The sequence below is a fragment of the Thermobia domestica genome, chromosome 15, assembly GCF_964235325.1.
Source record: "Thermobia domestica chromosome 15, izTheDome1.hap1.1, whole genome shotgun sequence".
NCBI classification, from domain to species: domain Eukaryota; kingdom Metazoa; phylum Arthropoda; class Insecta; order Zygentoma; family Lepismatidae; genus Thermobia; species Thermobia domestica.
This window is the reverse complement of record NC_137468.1, coordinates 112,048,078-112,067,194: the sequence shown is the minus strand read 5'-3', so window position 1 is coordinate 112,067,194 and position 19,117 is coordinate 112,048,078. Positions and strand designations below refer to the sequence as shown.

General features: G+C 34.1%; 1 protein-coding gene across 2 annotated transcripts in view; it reads right to left on the bottom strand.

Annotated features, from left to right (window-relative positions):
• The window catches only part of LOC145671205 (alkaline phosphatase-like), a 130,401-nt gene that overhangs the window by 30,172 nt on the left and 81,112 nt on the right, over nt 1-19,117 (bottom strand). The window lies entirely within an intron of this gene.

The window sequence follows — 19,117 nt, the reverse complement described above, 5'->3', positions numbered from 1 at the left end:
TCCAAAATTTGAAGTTAATCAAGGGTAGTGATCAACCAAACAATCTGCAGCAAAGATTAATTGCCACAAATGACCATACATTACAATTCTTAAGGTTCCAAGTGAGACATTGTAAATCAGAGGGAGAGATCAGCCAATCCGATTGCACCAATGACATAGACTATGAATTGTTCCTAAATTTCAAAAGTGTTAAGATAATATATTAGATCAAAAATCCCAAATTTGAATTTTGGTACGTTTTTGCTCTTGAAAGGACAATAATTAGAGCATCAAATTTACAAAATGTAGGTACTCGAGTTATAGGAATAATTATGAATTTTTATTCTGTGACGATTCCAAAATTTAAGGATGGGCTAAATGTACACCTCCGGAAATTTAAGAAGAATGTCTTAAAGTACTCATGTCCAACGAATGACAATGAGACTCTGTATTCAACCATATGATTATATGTTAGGATCTATCTTAGTGAACACTAAGGACAACACTCAGAATTCGTGCCTAGTGTTAATTCAGTCCCGCCCCCCAATTTAAAATTCTCACCAAATATAAATTGTCACTTTTTACATTTTTGTACCCATAAAAGGGAACAAGCAGGACCAACGAAACTGACAGAGTTGTATATTCACTTCCTAGTGAAAATTTACCTAAATTTATTTTTTGATAATCCTCATAATTAAAAGGTGGACCAATGTACCTCTTCCATATTTTGGAAAGAGATCATCAACGTACCCACGTATGAAAGGAAATTGACCCCTGTACTCATCTATATAAGGATATAATACTATAAAGCACCACCAAAGAGGATATAATAGGTCAATAGCCTCCAAATTTTTAATTTTTTATAACCGTAGAAGGAAAGGAGATAGACAAAAAAATATATATTTACCAATATTATTTTGACAATTCCCAAACTTAAGAGGGAGTGAGCCAACGTACCCATTGCTAAATTTAGAAGAGATGGTCCTACACACCCTTGAAACCATAGTCCGTGGGTATCTCAAGATCCCAAAGAGGGAGTACTCAGTGAGAGATATATCAGAGGAATACATTGGGTGAGGAAGCTTTCATACTGCAACTCATCGAGAGCCTACGCCGACCTTTGCATGATATACAAGGTCTGTCCTGAAAGTAATGTCAGTGAATTTATTGTGACGCGACTGTACGTCGGAGCGCGGTCTAACTGGTTGAAACTGGTAGTGGGGGAAGCCAGCTAAGCAGCGCTCCGTCGCTCAGTGTGCTCTGAGCATCCGGAGAGTGAGGACGGGCCTGTCCGTGAGGGTTGTTTTTTTTATCTTGTGCAAGTGAAAATTCAGCGCTTGTTAGAACAAAGATTTGCGAACAAGTTTTACGTGAAACTTGGCAAGACCACTACAGAAATTGTTACTATGATCAAGACTGCTTACAAAGAACATTCCCTGTCAGATCGGCAAGTGTTTTGCTGGCACAAGGCCTTTTCGGAAGGCCAGGAAGAGGTCAACGACGAGAACCGCACAGGACGGCAATCCACGACCACCACGGCTGACAATGTGACGCGAGCGAGGGAACGGTTGAACTTAGATTGACGATTAAATGTTCGTTCAATGGCCGACATGTTAAACATTCCGAAAACTCAAGTTCGTTACAAACCAGATCGCATGTGGACGGTGTGCGCAAAAATGGTTCCAAAAGTGCCCACTGACGACCAAAAGTCACTCCGCGTTGAAACTTGCCAAGAAAACCTCGGCATGTGCAAACGTGATCGAAATTTTTTGGACAACGTCATTACAGGTAACGAGTTGGGTATTTGCATCTGATCCGGAGAGCAAAAGGCAATCATTGGAGTGGCACGTGCCCTCGTCCCTTCGCCCGAAGAAAGCCAGGATGAGCATAGCAGAAATATCTAGTCCTTGCAATCGCAGTTCATTCTTTTTTCTACTTTGAGATATATACCTACCATTCCCAAAAGAGAAATTCCTATATTCAAGATATTTTCAACATCAAATTCAGTTCGAATTCAGTTCAGTTCATTTCGAATTCATGGTTAATTCCCATCGATTGAAAAATAACAAATCATTCCAAATAATATTTAGTAAATCATGTCTCGAATGAGAAAAAGTCATACCACTGCTGGTCTAATTCCTAGCTCTGTCTCTTTCATGCACATGATCCCGTGTTCGATTTCCGGCGAAAAGCATAAAAAAATAATCTCAAATCTTCACTTTCAGTAATCATCTGTCTTCTTTAGCCTAATTTGTTGGAATGATAAACTATTTTTTATTATTATTTTCGAAGGAAAACATCTTAGATTTAATGCTTCTTTATAGTAGAACAGCAGACAAAAATACGTGGTTACTGAAAATGGACCTTTTGTACCTTATATTCATACAAAGGAATGCTAACAAAATGCGTATTTTCGGAGGAGAGACGTGCTTTTGTACCCTAAAGAGAATAAAGCGGAAAATATTTCCGGTAGCGATGCTTTTTATTCAGAAAAAACTTGGCGAGCAGCATTTCAGATTTCAATGAAGATATAGAAAAATTTGAAGCTCGAAAAGAACGAAGAAAAACCTTTTATTTTAAAATAATGCATAGTTTATTTAATTAAATAATTTTTGTTTAACTGCTTGCTTGAATATATGCAATTTCCTTGCTTTTTTTCTTCTTTTGGGATTAACGCCATCATTCATGGCTTACAGCACATACTATATATTCGATTTATCTCTTGTTCAATAACACGAGTATAGAAGTTTTGTACCTGGGCATATAAGTAGTTTATGAACGTACATTGATAGTGGTTGTTTCAAATAAAGAAAATAGCTTATATATTAAATCAATATTAGAGAATACACTTTAATCAATAAATATACAAATATAGCTTAACCCTATATTGCGCAGTGTTAATCCAAATTAACAAACCATGTTGAGTGTGATACTTTGAAAGTCATACCGTAGATGGTGCCACTTCTGTTTCAGATGGTTTCCTTTATGCCGTGCCATCTGTTATGAACACTCATAATTGCATCTCTTTCGGAAGGAGAGGTTTTCCAGCAGTTTCTGTTGCGAGGGCGGATACAGCGTGGGTGAAATGCATTGCTTTGTTTATTTTTGAAGCAAGAGGAGTCGAAAAAAGGGAAATTTTTCTTTGAAAAAATATTTTTCTAGAAGGTATGTGTCTGTTGTTTATTTTAAGTACTTGTAACTTATCACACTAATTTCGTTTTGTATTTGATCGTCCGAAATATGTTTGTATATTCTGATTAACATTGCGCAACTACGAACCTCTTTTACTAAGAATCAAACATTTCTTCGATAGGCCTAATGGAAAGTTTGAAAGGTTGGTTTCTTACATTCTTTTCTTTGAATTTTGTTGGAATTTTTATTGGCTCATGGAAAGCATTGTTGCGTGCAGTGTATGCTTTCAGTGTTACCAACTTATGAATAAAAATAATATGAAGTTGAACACGAAAAAAAAATACTAAACGTAACAACGTCATTTCAGACATCTTTCTCTATTTTTTTTCGATTTTGTGTTATTTTGAAAACCTCAGTTACTCTTTCTCTCTCTTTACTTTCTGTTACTCTTTAGTATTATTTACCGATTTATTGCCGATAAAGATTCTTGAAGACTGTAAAAGCTTATATTACTTTAACAGGTGAGCAAGAATATATTTCGGAAAAACGACTCGTTCAGCCATATATACCTCCTGACGACAGTGAGGATAGCAGCTCCAGGTAAGCGATAGAGTTAGGAGTTCTAGATTCAGACGATGAAGAATGGCATCCTAAATCTGAAACTTCAAATGGATCAGAAGATATGTTCAAAACTATTGTACTCGAGTATTTTACATTGATTTCATTGAAATAGATACTTTTAGATTAGTAAATTAAAAGAATCGTTTGCTTTTTTTTTCTTTCATCAGATGAAACAGTAAGTGCCAATTCCAGTCAGGCTACAACTGCTGCCAGTCGTCAGCCCGAATGGAAAAGAATAACAAGAAATTATCCACCTCTTCAGTCACCACAATAGAAATCGAGTTTGTCTTCTCTAAATGAAATCAGATCTCCAATTTAATATTTCCAAATGTGTTTAGTGCTGATATTCTGGATTTAATCGTTCGTGAAAGCATTTTATATTCTAACCAGAAGGACTCCAATGAACCTTTGGAACTAACTAAGTTAGAATTAGAAATATTTAGGAACCGTAATGTTCATGTCCATTTTCGCATACCAAGGACAAGATTGTATTGGAGTTCATCCTATAGAATTCGCCAAGTTGCTAATAACATGTCTTACGGCATTGTGTTTCACTTCAAAGAAAAAATGTTTACTGTCATTCTATACATAATAGGTGTGATCCATGAAAGATATGTTACTAATTTCAGATTAAACATACTATGTTTCAGCATACCTTAGAATACATATTGTTTACTAAAGCATGTTATGAAAATCTGCGCAATACTAGGTGTAAAGCAAGTCTGTAACGTCTAAAAAATTCTGTATTGGATATCAATTAAAAATTAAACAAATAAGGTTCATAATTGCGCAATGTTAATTCAAATACACAATTCTACTGACGTCATATGGTAAATGTGAAAGTCAAAATTTATTATTAGTTTGGTTTGGATACGCGAATACAGTAAGAAAAAACATCTAAATATTTTTTTCTCGAAACAATTAATAAATTGCGCAATATAGGGTTAAAAAGACTTTCCTCTTCATATTTCCTGAATATTTTTTTTGGATAAAACTCAAGAACGCTGGGGAAGGGAAACACTTGCGCGTATCTACATACCTTTGATATTGCAACCGGTGCTTCTACAGACTACGAACCGCTACTGCCATTGAATTAAAATTTTGTTCACCTTCTACATTCGTATTTGCTTCTGTCATCTAATGCTTGTTGTAATTCATTAAGGATTAAGGTCTTGTCTTCCATCTGAATGTCTTCATCAGATTCAAGGCCCAGACTCAAATATTCTAATGTGGTATCAGGTAAAACAATTGTATGCGAAAACAGATACAGTGTGTTGGTAAACGTCGAAAGTGAAGGAAACGTGAATTCAAATGAAAAACCGGTAGGAAACTCACAAACGAAGAATAGCGCAAGGATACCCAAAACTACTATGCAACCAAACGTGCCGAAAGTTACAAACAATAAAACTAATGCAAGAAGAAAGCCTAAGACAGACGCGCAAGTGTACATATATGGTGATAGTCACGGTCGTGGACTGTCCGAAAAAGTGAATAGTAATTCTAAGCACAAGTTGGCAGTGCAAGGAAATATCAAGCCTGGAGCTAAAAGCGTTGATGTGTTGTCTGGTGTTAATCCCAACATTGTAAATAAGGAAGGTAATTATGTAGTAATATTAAGTGGAACAAATGATGTGGCCAAGAATGAAGGTAGTGAGGCTGTTAGTAGAATTGCAAAACAACTCTGTATGTTGAATAACTGTAAAACAATTGTGGTAAATGTCCCTTATTGCCATGATCTTACTGAAGACTCGTGTATTAATAAAGATGTACAAAGTACTAACTTAAAATTAAAAACAATGTGCAATCACTTTAAGAATGGTGTAATGGTGGATATCAGTAAGATAGGTAGAGAAATGTACACTCAGCACGGTATGCATCTCAATCAAAAGGGTAAGGATGAATTAAGTACCAAGATCTGCGAAATAGTTGATAAGGACGTAGCCAGTAAATTTGAAAGTAAGGAAGCAATAGCGATACCATGGGTAGCACAGGAAAACCAAATTCACCCGACTCCATGAATAAAATCGCATGGGGCCGGGTGAAAACTTCAAGTCTAACGACGTCTCTGCATTTTAGTAATATAAGTGGCATAATAGAGGCAAGAAATAATAATAATAGCTTTTCTAAGAACTATGGTACTAACACAGCTCTGCAGAATGTACTAATACTCCACTTAAATTTACAATCGATAACAAACAAGTTGGCTGAACTTGAAATTTTCTTAGATACATTTCCCTGTGATATCTTATGCATTAATGAACACTGGCTTGCAAATGAAGAAATACATTTGTATGTTCCAACAGGATATAGGTTAGCCGCTATATTCTGTAGAGATTCAATACTCCATGGTGGTGTAGGTATATATCTGAAAAATACGTTTAATATTGAATACACTGTTTTGAATTTAGAATGTTTTTGTATTAAGCAGAGTTTTGAAGTAGTTGGGTTATTGCTAAAAAGCATAAAAGTAATAATTGTTTCCATATACCGAACCCCAAACTCAGATATCAATATTTTCATTGCTAATTCGGAAGAGTTAAATATTTATCTTAATAAATACAAAAATTACAAAATATTCTTTATTAATGACGTGAACATTGACGTTGTAACTAATTCACCGGTGCGAAGTCTATTCTGTGATATCCTCAGATCTCAAATTCTAATTATTTCATAATATGCAGTTTGGATTTAGACCTGAGTGTTCCACGACTAAAGCCCTGGAAAATATAGTATCAGAAGTGTTAGATAATTTGGAGAACGATCTTCATGTTGGGGTTACATTATTAGATTTGAGTAAGGCGTTCGATACCGTGTCACATAATATATTAATTGCGAAGTTACACTATGGCTTGCAATTATCTTTAATTGCATCGTATCTTAGTAATAGAAAACAAGCTGTTCGCATTGGAAATGAAAAGTCAAGTTTCATGTGTGTAACAAATGGTGTTCCACAAGGTAGTGTATTGGGCCCCTTTCTTTTTCTTGTATATATAAACGATTTTCCAAGTTTTTTGCCCAATAGTTGTGTCTTATATGCTCACGATATTACTGTTGTAAATTCAGACAAAAATATAATTGATATTCAAAGTAGGAATAGCGAAATGTTAGAGATGTCTTCTATATGGTTTAAATGTAACGGACTTACAGTAAATCAGGATAAAACAGAAACTATGTACATTAATCTTAATAATTCTACGAGTCATTCAGATACAAGTAAATCTGTAAAACTGCTAGGAATGTACGTCGATTCAAAGTTAAATTGGGATGAACATACAGAAAAATTATGTAGAAAGTTATCCAGAGTATTGTTTTTATTGCGTAAATTAAAAACTGTAATTACTGAGAAATCTCTTACAACATCGTACAATGCTTTTTTTCATTCACATTTGGAATATGGAATAATATTCTGGGATAATTCTTCTGGTGCACAGAATGTCTTCAAATGAAAAAAAAAAAAAAAAACAGTAAGAATAATTAAGGAATTGCCTAAAACAGCATCACGCAAGGAAGTGTTTACGGAAACTCAAATTATGACAGTGCCTTCTTTATTTATTTATCGATGTCTCATGTATATAAAAGAAAATTTAGATAATTTTAATCACCGAAGTGATGTTCATTCGTACAATACTAGACATAAAAGCGACCTTAATATGTCACAAGTTAGGTTAACCATTACTCAAAAGAGTTATAAGTATACAGGTATGAAATTATTTAATATATTACCACAAAATGTATGCACAACACCTCACGACAACTTCAAAAACTTTTGTAAATCCCTCCTCGTAAGTAGTGTTGTAAAAAAAACGGTTTTTTCTCTGTGAAGTTTTTTTTTCAATAAAAAACCATCGTTCTTTTTCATGTTTTTTCAAATGTCTGTTTTTTTTTTCGGCAACTATTATTTATTGATTTATGTTTCAGATTATTGAAATAATCAACAGAACTTGAGTCGAAGCCCTCGTAACTTACAAATTGTTTGTTTCTTTGTACCTATACGAGCAAAATTATGTGATTATTCCTTTCGAACCCAGGTTATTTTTGGCGTTTTCATACATTTTCAGTTAGTAACTTATTGCTCAAAAACCAATCGTTCGATTGATATGGTTAAGGCCTTGTATTTTAGAAAATGGATGTGGCTATTTTTTGGTGTAAATTGCATTGCAGTGTTGCCAATGGGTGGGAAATTATTGAGGGAAATGTAGAGGTGAATATTTACAAAAAATTCCCTAACCGAATTTCAAAATTTTTTGTTTCTAGCACCACTGCTGCTATATCGGTTCAAGTCACCTAAAAAGAATTCTTTGGTGTGTTGACAAGTTACAGTGAAATCCTGAAGTCGCTGGCTTCCATTCAAATACGGAAAGAAAAAATTGTCATCATACACATGAAATTTTGACACTCTTTGCTCCTCAGAAGCAAAAATCAAGGACTACAGCTTCTCTAATTATCCCATTGAAACTTTTTATGGTGCGTTCTGTAGAGCAAAGAGGGAGCTTTCAGGTAGTGGTATGTTTGTTTCAATGTAGCCAGCAAGAGGGTAATAATAGAGGGGAAAAGGGAAATTTTCCGAATTTTTCACCTAAAATCAGGAATTAATTCTTTTGGCTGGAAACACTGCCATCAGACAGACGAAAACTATCTGAAAATAAACCCTAATGCTCCAAAAATATACCCTACAAGTATCATGGCGATATCTAACAAAGTAAGCATGAAATTTAAAAAATATCTCATTCTACCTCAGAAATTCACCTTTTTTTTTTTTTTTTAACCATTTCCAGAATATAGTTTATTGTAATCCTCAAGTGTACTTCTAATAATTCTAGTGAAACTTCTTATAGTGCGCTGTGTAGGCAAAAGACGAGGCTTTTAGACACTGGTACGTTTGTTCGAGTTTAGCCAACAAGAGGGAAATAATAGAAACAAAAAAGTTTTTTTAAATGCCCCTAAAATCTGGAATTAAATTTTCTGTAGCTGGCAACACTGCTACCAGACAGACGCAAACTATCTTACATTAAACATTGGTACACCACTAATATATTCTACAAGTATTATGGCGATATTTAAGGAACAAAGCTTCTAATTACCAAAAATATATTACGGTAAACAAAAAAATAGGGAAAAACTAGAAAAATCAAGGGTTAGAACCTAAATACGAATTTTCCGTGCGTCCCCTAATTACCCCATTCTAACGATCTGTACTTCCGTTTGTTAAGTAAGGACAAATGTTCGATTGGAGGAAGTTGACTTGCACTCGGAGGTATAAGTACGGATTTATAAACAAAAATCTCGAAAACTTTGCCCAAATTTAGGGAAATTTTAATTTCCGTAATTGGCAACACTGCGCGCAGGCCCGTCTAATTGATATCAACAGTTAGGAATTCATCCAAGGTATCTACCTGCAAGTCTTAAGGAGGTCTTTCTACAACGAAGGAAGCTACAAGGAAAAAAGAAGTAAAGGAAATTCGAAATTGGAAAATTCTCGAATTTTTGACTGGGGTGAAATTTGAGAAGGAAATTCGACACCAGAAGAAAAAGAAATTAATATGATAAACTATGGTTCAACCATATTTGGCAAGAATAATAACCCGATATCTTAATTAGTGTCCACACAGGAGCGGATTAAAAAAGTGACACACCCGTGTGTGTCACTTCGGCCACCTGGGTCCGAAAGGGTTACGAGTGTACATTTGATTACATTTTTTTGACTACTAACCCGTGTTGTTGTTGTAGTTTTAGTCTCGACTAATAATAATATCGCTGTAAACAATAATTTTATAAGGAAAATTTTCTCTCCTTTTTGCATCTTAGTTCCAACACTGTTGGTGAGCAATGAAGGGTGTTTCAAAATGAATATGGGGGATTTAAGTCTTCGTAGCACTTATTACATTTTACGTACAATTATAAGCAATGCATGAAGTAAAAGAGGACCTCAAACAGTCTTTGCTACAAGTATTCGATGTGAGATTCATTCGTCACACGGCACACATCTAGTCGATAGGCGAGAAAGGCCCATAAACTTTCCGTCATATAGCACAAAACACATTCAATTTAAGGGTGTCTCGTTTCAACTGTACCATCTCCTGAGGATTTGCTGACCGCCAGATGCAAACATTATGAGTGTTCACATTAGCTCTTAGGTGAAATGTCGATTTATCACGATCCAGAAAATCTTCATTGTTATGCGGCAATATTTCACTTGCGAAATTGGCACGTAAATCGTATTCTGTAGGCTTTAGACCTGTAGCAACTGCAAAAGATAAGGACGTAGTTGGAAGCGTCTCCTTAATATTCTTCACACAGACGGTTGCACTGTACAGATTCAGTTTTTATTAAAACACAAAAAGCTTTCTGCTCTCTAGTCTCCATCTTTGCTACTTGCTCTTTCTAACGGCAGACAGAAGAAACAATACATGTACATGCGTGCGTACAAAACTGTTTGAGTTGCTCTTTCATGTGATATAATATTTATAATTGTAAGTTAATTGTAATAGATACTACAAAGTTTCAAAACCCTAATATTAATTTTGAAACACCCTGCATTACTTCAATGTCTTGTATATACATATCATCAGAGCCGGCCCTAGGCAATTTGTCGCCCCGTGCAGACATAATTTGCCGCCTCCCCCTTTCTCCAGAAAGAATAAATCTTAAAAGTCATGATTTTAAGTATGCTATTCCAGCATGAACAACGAAGGAGAGGGTAAGTGCAGTTGCACTCAGAAAGGCTTAAATACTTACTAAAAAGGTAATCCCGTTGTGTCTATTTTTTTTCTTTAAATATTAATCTACTATGTTAGTGAAAGATAAAACAAACACACCTGCAGAGGAAAGATGGTAATCCTTTCTATAGAATTCAATATCGAGCTTAGATCTCAATGTATCAGTTTGCAATTCCAGTGCAACTAGCTCTTTCATCTTTATTTCTTGATTTTTCTTCTACATTTGTTAACATTTTTTAAAAAAAACTTGTTTCTATCTTCAATGATAAGGAACTTGTTTCTGACAAAAACTCGCTACTATTCGAGAATTGAATTCTTGCATTTGACAACAATCAAGCAATTTGTGCTCGGATTTATTAGAACCATTTGCTTTAGCATTGACCGTGTGACCTTAAACTAATGCAACCTAAACATAATTTATGAATGTAGTATTCAATTAGGTCAGTTTAGTAAATGTAACTGCCATCATCATGAAATCTGTTTCCAACAAGAAATATTTAATTTAAATAATATACGTATGACAGATTTTGCCGGACCCTCCAAACTTGCCGCTCCATGCAAATGCACGTGTTGCATATATGGTAGAGCCGGTTCTGCATATCATATATATCTAGTCGAGAAATTATTTATATATGATATTTAGAAAAATACTATTAGGCAAATTAGTATTAGTTTTTACCTTTAGACAAGTAATTTGAATTTTATACTGTACGTGACATTATTTTCGTACTTATTAAAGGCCTGCTATCACGAAAAAACAAAATTTCATTTCTTCTTTTATTTCTTAGTTGATATTGATGAAAATTGCTGAAACCCGAATTGTTAATAAGTATGGTATTCATGTAAATTGTAAAATATCTGTAGCGTATCAGGATCTAGCGTTTAATTTATATTGCATTTTACGGTGATTACACCTACATAAAAATATTTCATACTTAAATAGACGTAAGATGCATTACAAATGACTATTTGAAAAAAAAAAAAACGAAATTTAGGAAAAAACGAGAGGCAATGTTTTTTTTCCTAAAAAAACGTATATTTCTGAAAAAATACGAACGTTTTTTTTCTATTTACAACACTACTTATAAGCAATTCTGTATATAGTATCTCTGAATTTGAAAAAATCTGTTATTAAGAATTGAAAGCAAGAACAATGATACATAGATAAAACTTACCTGATAGTGTGATAAAACTTGTAAATATCTATCTATCTATCTATCTACCTATCTCTCTCTCTCTCTCTCTCTCTCTCTATATATATATATATATATATATATATATATATATATATATATATATATATATATATATATATATACAGTGGCGTATTTACGATTTTGTTTCGGGAGGGGCTTTGCTAACTTTCGGGGGGGGCTTTGCCTGGAAATGTGAAAATTCTGCATGATATTTCATTTACTTTACTATACTAAGTAAGATTTCGGGAGGGGGGCTTAAGCCCGGAAGCCACCCCCCTAAATACGCCACTGTATATATATATATATATATATATATATATATATATATATATATATATATATATTGAGTTCATTTTAAGTTCTGCTGAGTCTGCACCATCGTTGTTCGTCTAATATACTAGAACAGGCAGCACATTACATGTCACTCTTTTGTGCGGAGTCTTAAGAATGACACTGAAGAACTTTTGATCTGTGGTTAAGGGTATTACTTGATATTATTTTTTCTGCAAGTTGTTATCCTATAGTATTGCAATATCTATTACAAAGGTTGATTTTTGTTCTTGTTTACTAAGACAATGTTAGGTCTATTGCATGATATAGTTTTGTCTGTGATTATGAATCTGTCCTAGTATAGTTTCTTGTGTTTTCTATAACGAGGTGTAGCATGTATTTGTAATATGGTAGCTTTTCTGGTATCAGTTCGCATTGGTTGCTATGGTTTGGTGTACAATTTTTGCTACGTTATTTTGTGTCTTTCTGTATATTTAGTTGTGGTTGTGTTGTATATGTATAGTGTTTAGGTTTTACATTCTCCTAGGATGTTCTATTGTTTCATTTTTCCTTGGCAACTTCTTCACTTGTGTTTTTGCCATTGGAGCTTTCAGAATGTTTCCTGTTTTACAGCTGGTACGATTTTGTCTTGAATTGCTGTTATATGTTTAATGAACAGGTCGCTATTGCTAACCATTTGTTTGTGAATTTCTTGTATATATGTTGTTGCACTATTCTTTTTGTTGTCGCATTTTGTTCATGTATTCTCCATGAATTGGCTTTAGTTTATATTTTTTGTTCGATTGTTTGCACATCTATCACGTAAATTAAGCTTAAATGGAGCGTTGTCAGTTTCATTTTGGACTATTACTCTGTGTATTTCAGTTTGAGTATTATTATTATTATTATTATTATTATTATTATTATTATTATTATTATTATTATTATTATTATTATTATTATTATTATTATTATTATTATTATTATTATTATTTTCAATGCAGCGTTTAACCCAATAAAAACTGCTAATAACGAGCATATGAACACTAAAGAATTAAGTTCGATATGTCATATTACATTCAAGATGGCGGCATTGGTAGGTAAGAGTTTTGAGGCTCCCCGTGTAGAGAATAAAATTAAGTGTGATATTTGTGACAAAACCGAAACAGATAGTGCTCACAAGGTATGTAAATCATGTGAAATTAAAATTAGAAACAAAAATATAATTATCACAAGAGCAACATCAAGAATAATGCTAAATTCCAATTCAACAGTGACAAACGACAATCAATGTGTATTGGAAAGTGTTGAATGCAAATGTAACACACTTGAAATAATACGTGTATTATATGAAGAACTATGTGCTTTAAAGTGTGATGTGGAGTCTCTGAAAGTTGAAAACACGGAGTTTAAAAAGAAACTTAACGAAGTAAGTATAAAATTGACTCTGTAGTACAGGATACTGCTGGACACGATAAGACACAGGTACGACATAACAAAAGGGGGGCAGAAAACTTGGTATTTGAAAAAGGTAATACGCTGAATGAAGGAGATTTATCTACAACGTTATATTCTGTACCAGTGAACAATAAGTTTGATGTTCTATACAGTGAAGTAGTAGAAAATTCAAGTGCAAGGAAGAACTGTGCCCTTGCACATTCAAGAAAAACAACGGTCAATGTGCAAGGGAAATTTTCATATCAAAAGCATCATCGTTTGCACATAGGGAAGAAAAGTGAAAAGAAACAAAAGAACGTCGTCCAGGAAGTGAAACAAAACTCCGAGGGAAAAAAAGAAGTAACTCCGAGTAAATTGCAACTAAGTAACAAACGACGCGTTTTGATTCTTGGAGATAGTCATGCTAGAAATATAGCTAACCTACTACAAGAAAAACTACAGTCAAGTTATGATGTGAGCTGCATTACGAAGCCTGGGGCCGGTACCAGCGAAGTGTTGAAAGATTGTGTATCGCTATCCAAAAACATGACCATGAAAGACACATTAATTGTGATTGCGGGAGGAAATAACGTGGCAAGGAATGAGGGTCAGGAGGCAGTGCGAAACTTGTACAAAATGCTGAGTACGTTAACAAAGACTAATGTGTTTGTTGTGGGAATTCCATACAGACATGATCTGGCAGAGAGTTCATGTGTAAATATGCTACTGAATTGTACCAATCGTAAAATAGCAAAGGTATGTAAGTTTTTCCTAAATGTAAAGTACGTTGATTTGCAGTTGCTAGATAGGTCACATTTCACAAGACATGGGCTACATGTAAACAGCAATGGGAAGCACCTTATGTGTAATAAATTTGTTCAGCTCATAATCTCACAATCTACTACCTCAGGTGATGCAATACCTTTAGCTCATGCTAATTTTTAGATCAAAAGAGTTTAATGATGCAGACTTAGCCAAAAATCTGCAACCGGTTATAGCACAACAGGTTAACGTAAAACAAAGCCACACTATTGATTTTAAAGTGGGGTACTTAAATGTTCAAGGGATCTACAATAAACATGTAGTTTTAAATGACTTTGGGAATGATAATAATTTAGATGTCTTAGGTTTAAGTGAACATTGGTGCAAAGAGGATGGAATTGTGTTTAATAAATTAGATGACTATGTACTTGTTAATAGTTTCTGTAGGAATCACCGTTCTCACGGTGTGGTAGCCATTTTTGTAACAGACAAGCTCTCACTTAAGTGTAAGAAATTAGACCTTGACTTTCCTTGTACTGAAATCGATTTCGAGGCCACAGGTGGGTGATTCTAAAATTAAGGGGAATTTTCAGTCCCTCTGAATTTTAAGACTCTAGATATGCAATATTAAAGTAACAAAGTTATTATTAAATAAAAAATAATTAGTACTTTGTGTTCCCAGATTTTATTTTAACATTTATTTTATTTTTCTGCTTTTAAAAAAGCGAAAAATATGTGAAATGTAACCTCCGTGGAGTGTCCCCACCAGCATTTTTCAACATTAACAGAAGAGAAAAATATGTTTTCCCTAGAAAATTTGTGAAAAATCCGCATAAGTTACTACTGTAAGACATAAATAATGAAACTACTTAGCAAGAAATTAAATTTTAAGGTTATTTTCATGGCCTATTTTATGCGAAAATATTGTCCCTGGGTTGTGAGGTAACCTCCATGGAGTACTTTTAAAATTACCAGAAACTCTACTAGGAAGCAACACTGTCCAGTCTCTAGATCTGAAAGTGAAGCTCAGAGCAGCCATTTTGTGAGTGATATGTTGATAAGTGTGTGAGCAGTACTGTGTTCGTGAAAAATCTTCACATCTTGTGGAAAATAGGTGCGTACTCTTTGATCTTGTAACCTCCATGTATTTGCTAGTTTTATTATTAAAAACGTTGAAAATGTTTTTTCAATTGATTATTGTTAAAACAGCAGTTTTCCTACTAAAAATGAAGTCATTGCATATATAGTCTTCTAGCTTTGAGTATCAGGCTGTCTGAAGTGCACTTTTGTAACCTCCATGGAAGTAACCTCCGTGGCTTCTATCTAGCATGGAGGTTACACATGATCCATGGAGGTTACCATAATGAGCATTTTGTGATATTATTATAAAAAATAGTTATATATTTGAGTTACTATGAGCTTCTTATTGAAATGCTACCTATTAGAGCTACCCGGAGGAAAAATTCCAAAAAATCCATCATATGTTTGCTAAACATGCTACTATAATATAAATTACATGTTGTTTTCAATAATATATGATTTGGTTGATGAATATTGAATTAAAATTTAATTAAATGTTATACATGAGTAAAATTTCGAAATAGAACATCTGTACCATTTGTTGTTGCTTATCTCTTTGAACAAAAGCACTGAATGTTTGAAGTTAGGTGTTAGGATGTGCACTTTGTAGAGTCCAAGCTAATAAAAACAGGTTTGTTGCTGATTAAATCTGGATTATTAAAATTATTGATTTACTTTTTTATTTTTTAGAGAGAATGGCACAAGAAAAAATGAATGGTAGTGAAAAGCTAACAATGGAATCAAATAAAAGCGTTAATTGTGGAGAGAAAAAGCCAAGTAAGGTATCAGAAATAGAAAAATGAAAAGAGAATAAGAAAGACGAAGAAGAGAAAGAATAAAAGCAGATCCTGTGTTATACGAAGAATTCAAAATAAAATAGAGAGATAGATACAAAGCCAGAACTACAAGCGGAATGATTTTAAAAAATAGCAGACATGAGTAAACGAGAGAAAAGAGCCCAGAGAAAAAAATACGTGAAAAAGTTAGAAGGCATAGAGAAAAGAAGAAACGAAGAAAAGCAGGAAGCAGTAAATAAAATGCTGGAAGAGGCAACTCCTCCTGACAGTGATAATAGTGGTAACAATCGAAATGTCGTAAGGAATGATATTGTTATGCCTAATTTTGACCGGGTAGAAACCAGCCGAAAGAAAAGTGGTAAGAAAATTGCAAAACGAAATAAAACTAACAAGAAGAGAGCAGAGTTTGGTAAATGAGCTTCGGGGTCACTTTCGCGAAGTGCTAGTGCATATTTAAAGTGTTAATATTACAAACTGGGAGAGCGCAACAGCCAAAAATAACGGAGAAAAAGCGTGTTGAAGTTTCCGACTGGCCGCATATATCGTACGACGCATGAAGTTATCAAGTGATGGCGTGTCAGCTTGAGGAATATCTACGACTCACGTGCAAAGGGTGCCGGGTTCGGTTTCCGCCCGAGTCAACTTTACTTTTTTTTGCTTCAACCAATAAAGTAGCTATTTGTAGCTACAAGTAAACTATTAATTCTCCATATGTTTATAATGAATAAAACAATAGATATGTTGAAATCAGTTGTAAAATCCTTCAATGTTCCATGTTAACTATCAACAAAATGTAATCTCTTCCGTAAATATATTGGTATCACGAGTTATATTATGGTTGCCGCAGTCATTGTGTAAAAAATGTTCTTCACGCTTCGTGTTTACATCTGTTGACAGTGTGCGAATTAGAACTGAAATGAGGGGTGCAATCTCCTTTTGTTATAGCTACCAAAGGGGATGGAAGTGCCGTCAAGTGACATGGGGAAGAAACACATTGGTATTAAATATGCGCAGATTAAGCTGCTTTCAATGTAATCCTGACACTAAATGCAGTCATTTTCATGAGGGACAATACAACTCTGTGCCTGCTATACAGAGAAAAATCCGTTCTCCGGACAGCGGTAACAAATATACGGTATCCTCTTGCTTACTATAGAAATCCGTACGGAGCATACGTTATCCGCATGCTACATAGGCACTGCCCTTAGATGTTACATCATGCCGTTGCAGGATGTCTGACATCTAACAGTTTTCCGTATATCACATGCATATACTTCTGTTACCTTCGTCAGCTATATGTTATATAAGTCCATTTGTATGTGAGATCCTGACCGTCGACATTGTTTCATACGGAAAGTACGTATAGATGGAACACTTACACAGAAAGTATTATTCAACATGCGTTTTCAGTTATACGTCTGCTGTACGTTAAGTCCAAAAACTACAGGAATTACGCATGTAACCTATCTTTTTAAGTACGCCACCTACAATTTTTTTCTCAGTGTGTTTCAACCATAAAGTGTATTCTTTTATGTAACAGCATTTATGAACTGCTACAACTTGTTTTCAGATCTTCGTACTCTTACTCTAACCTAACGATGTTCAGAAGTTTCATTATAGTTACGGGTTAAAAGTTCCGTATTTTTACTTAACTACTGCACCCAGTACCAAATAAATCTCAACAAACGTTGTGTTACCGAGATGTGTAATCCGCCAGTGACAACGAAAACGATGCCAAATTTTTTGGGATATCGACAGAACTTACACAGCAAACTCTTTTGTTATATTGAAATTATGTACTCCAGAAACACTATCAGATATTACGTGGCCTTAAAATGTCTACTAACATCTCCGAATAATTTTTTTTTTTTTTTTTATACAGAATAGAGGCCGAACTCATAATTGTGTTTCCCTCAAAAGCAAATAGAGCCACTGTGGATACTAAAGACATTGTTGCGGGATTGGAACAGCTTTTCTTGGAAAATAGAACATTCCGGTTTACGTTTACTGCAATTTTAGTTGTGTGCACAAATGTATATTAAGCATTCAATTCAAAATATTACATTGTCTTACATTTTAGCAGTGAATAAAACTTAAATATATCTTCACTGAGTATGTTTTGTAACCTCCGTGGATATTAATGTAACCACCGTGTTTGTCAAAATAATATATTACCATTTTTTTAAAAAAAATATATTTTCTTGACCTCATCCACTGTAATGATTGTGTTTGTTTAGCCCTTAGGTGTGTAAAAAATAAATTATACACTATTTCTCCGATTTTTAATTTTAAGATTTTTCCAATGCCAAAATTCCCCTTAATTTCAGAATCACCCAGGTATCGTTATTAATTGTCTTAAGTTGGTTTTCGTATCACTATACAGATCCCCAAACGGTAATTCAATAGTCTTTCTAGATAGACTCGAGGAACTGCTAAACTTATTGAGTAGGTCTAGGGTTAGAAATTTTAAGATAGTCATAAGTGGCGATCTAAACTCTGATTTTGACGTAACAATAACAAAGAACAGTGTAGATGAATTAAAAAATTTGTTAAGGCAATTTAATTATAGTATTACAAATATGAAGCCAACAAGGGTCTAGTTTATCTTAATAACATATTTATAAATTTCAATTTATGTCAAACTCATTGTGATGTATCAATATTTCCTTTTTGTGATCATGATTATGTATGGATTCAATTAGATAACGCACTATTAAGTAAGGAGGTTGATATCTTGTCCACAGAATGTAAAATAGTTGTCTCTAGGCCAATCACTGAGGGTAAAATATCTGAGTTTAAGAATTCACTCTGCAACATGAATTGGTTTGAATTGCTGTCGAATTACACCGACTCGAGTGCACTGTTTGAACGCTTCTTGAATTTATTTCTCTATAACTTTGACATCTTCATCCCACAAAGAATTTGTAAAGTTAATCAGAGCCTACTTAAAAAGCCACATAGAGAAAATAATTCCGCGTGGTATACCCCTCAACTTTACTCAATGAAGTGTGAGGTGATGTTACATTTAAACAAATATAAGAGAGAGAAAAATGAAGTAACTAGGTCAGTCTATCTGAAAGCTAGGAATACATATAAGCAAGCTGTTAATGAAGCAAGAAAACAGTAT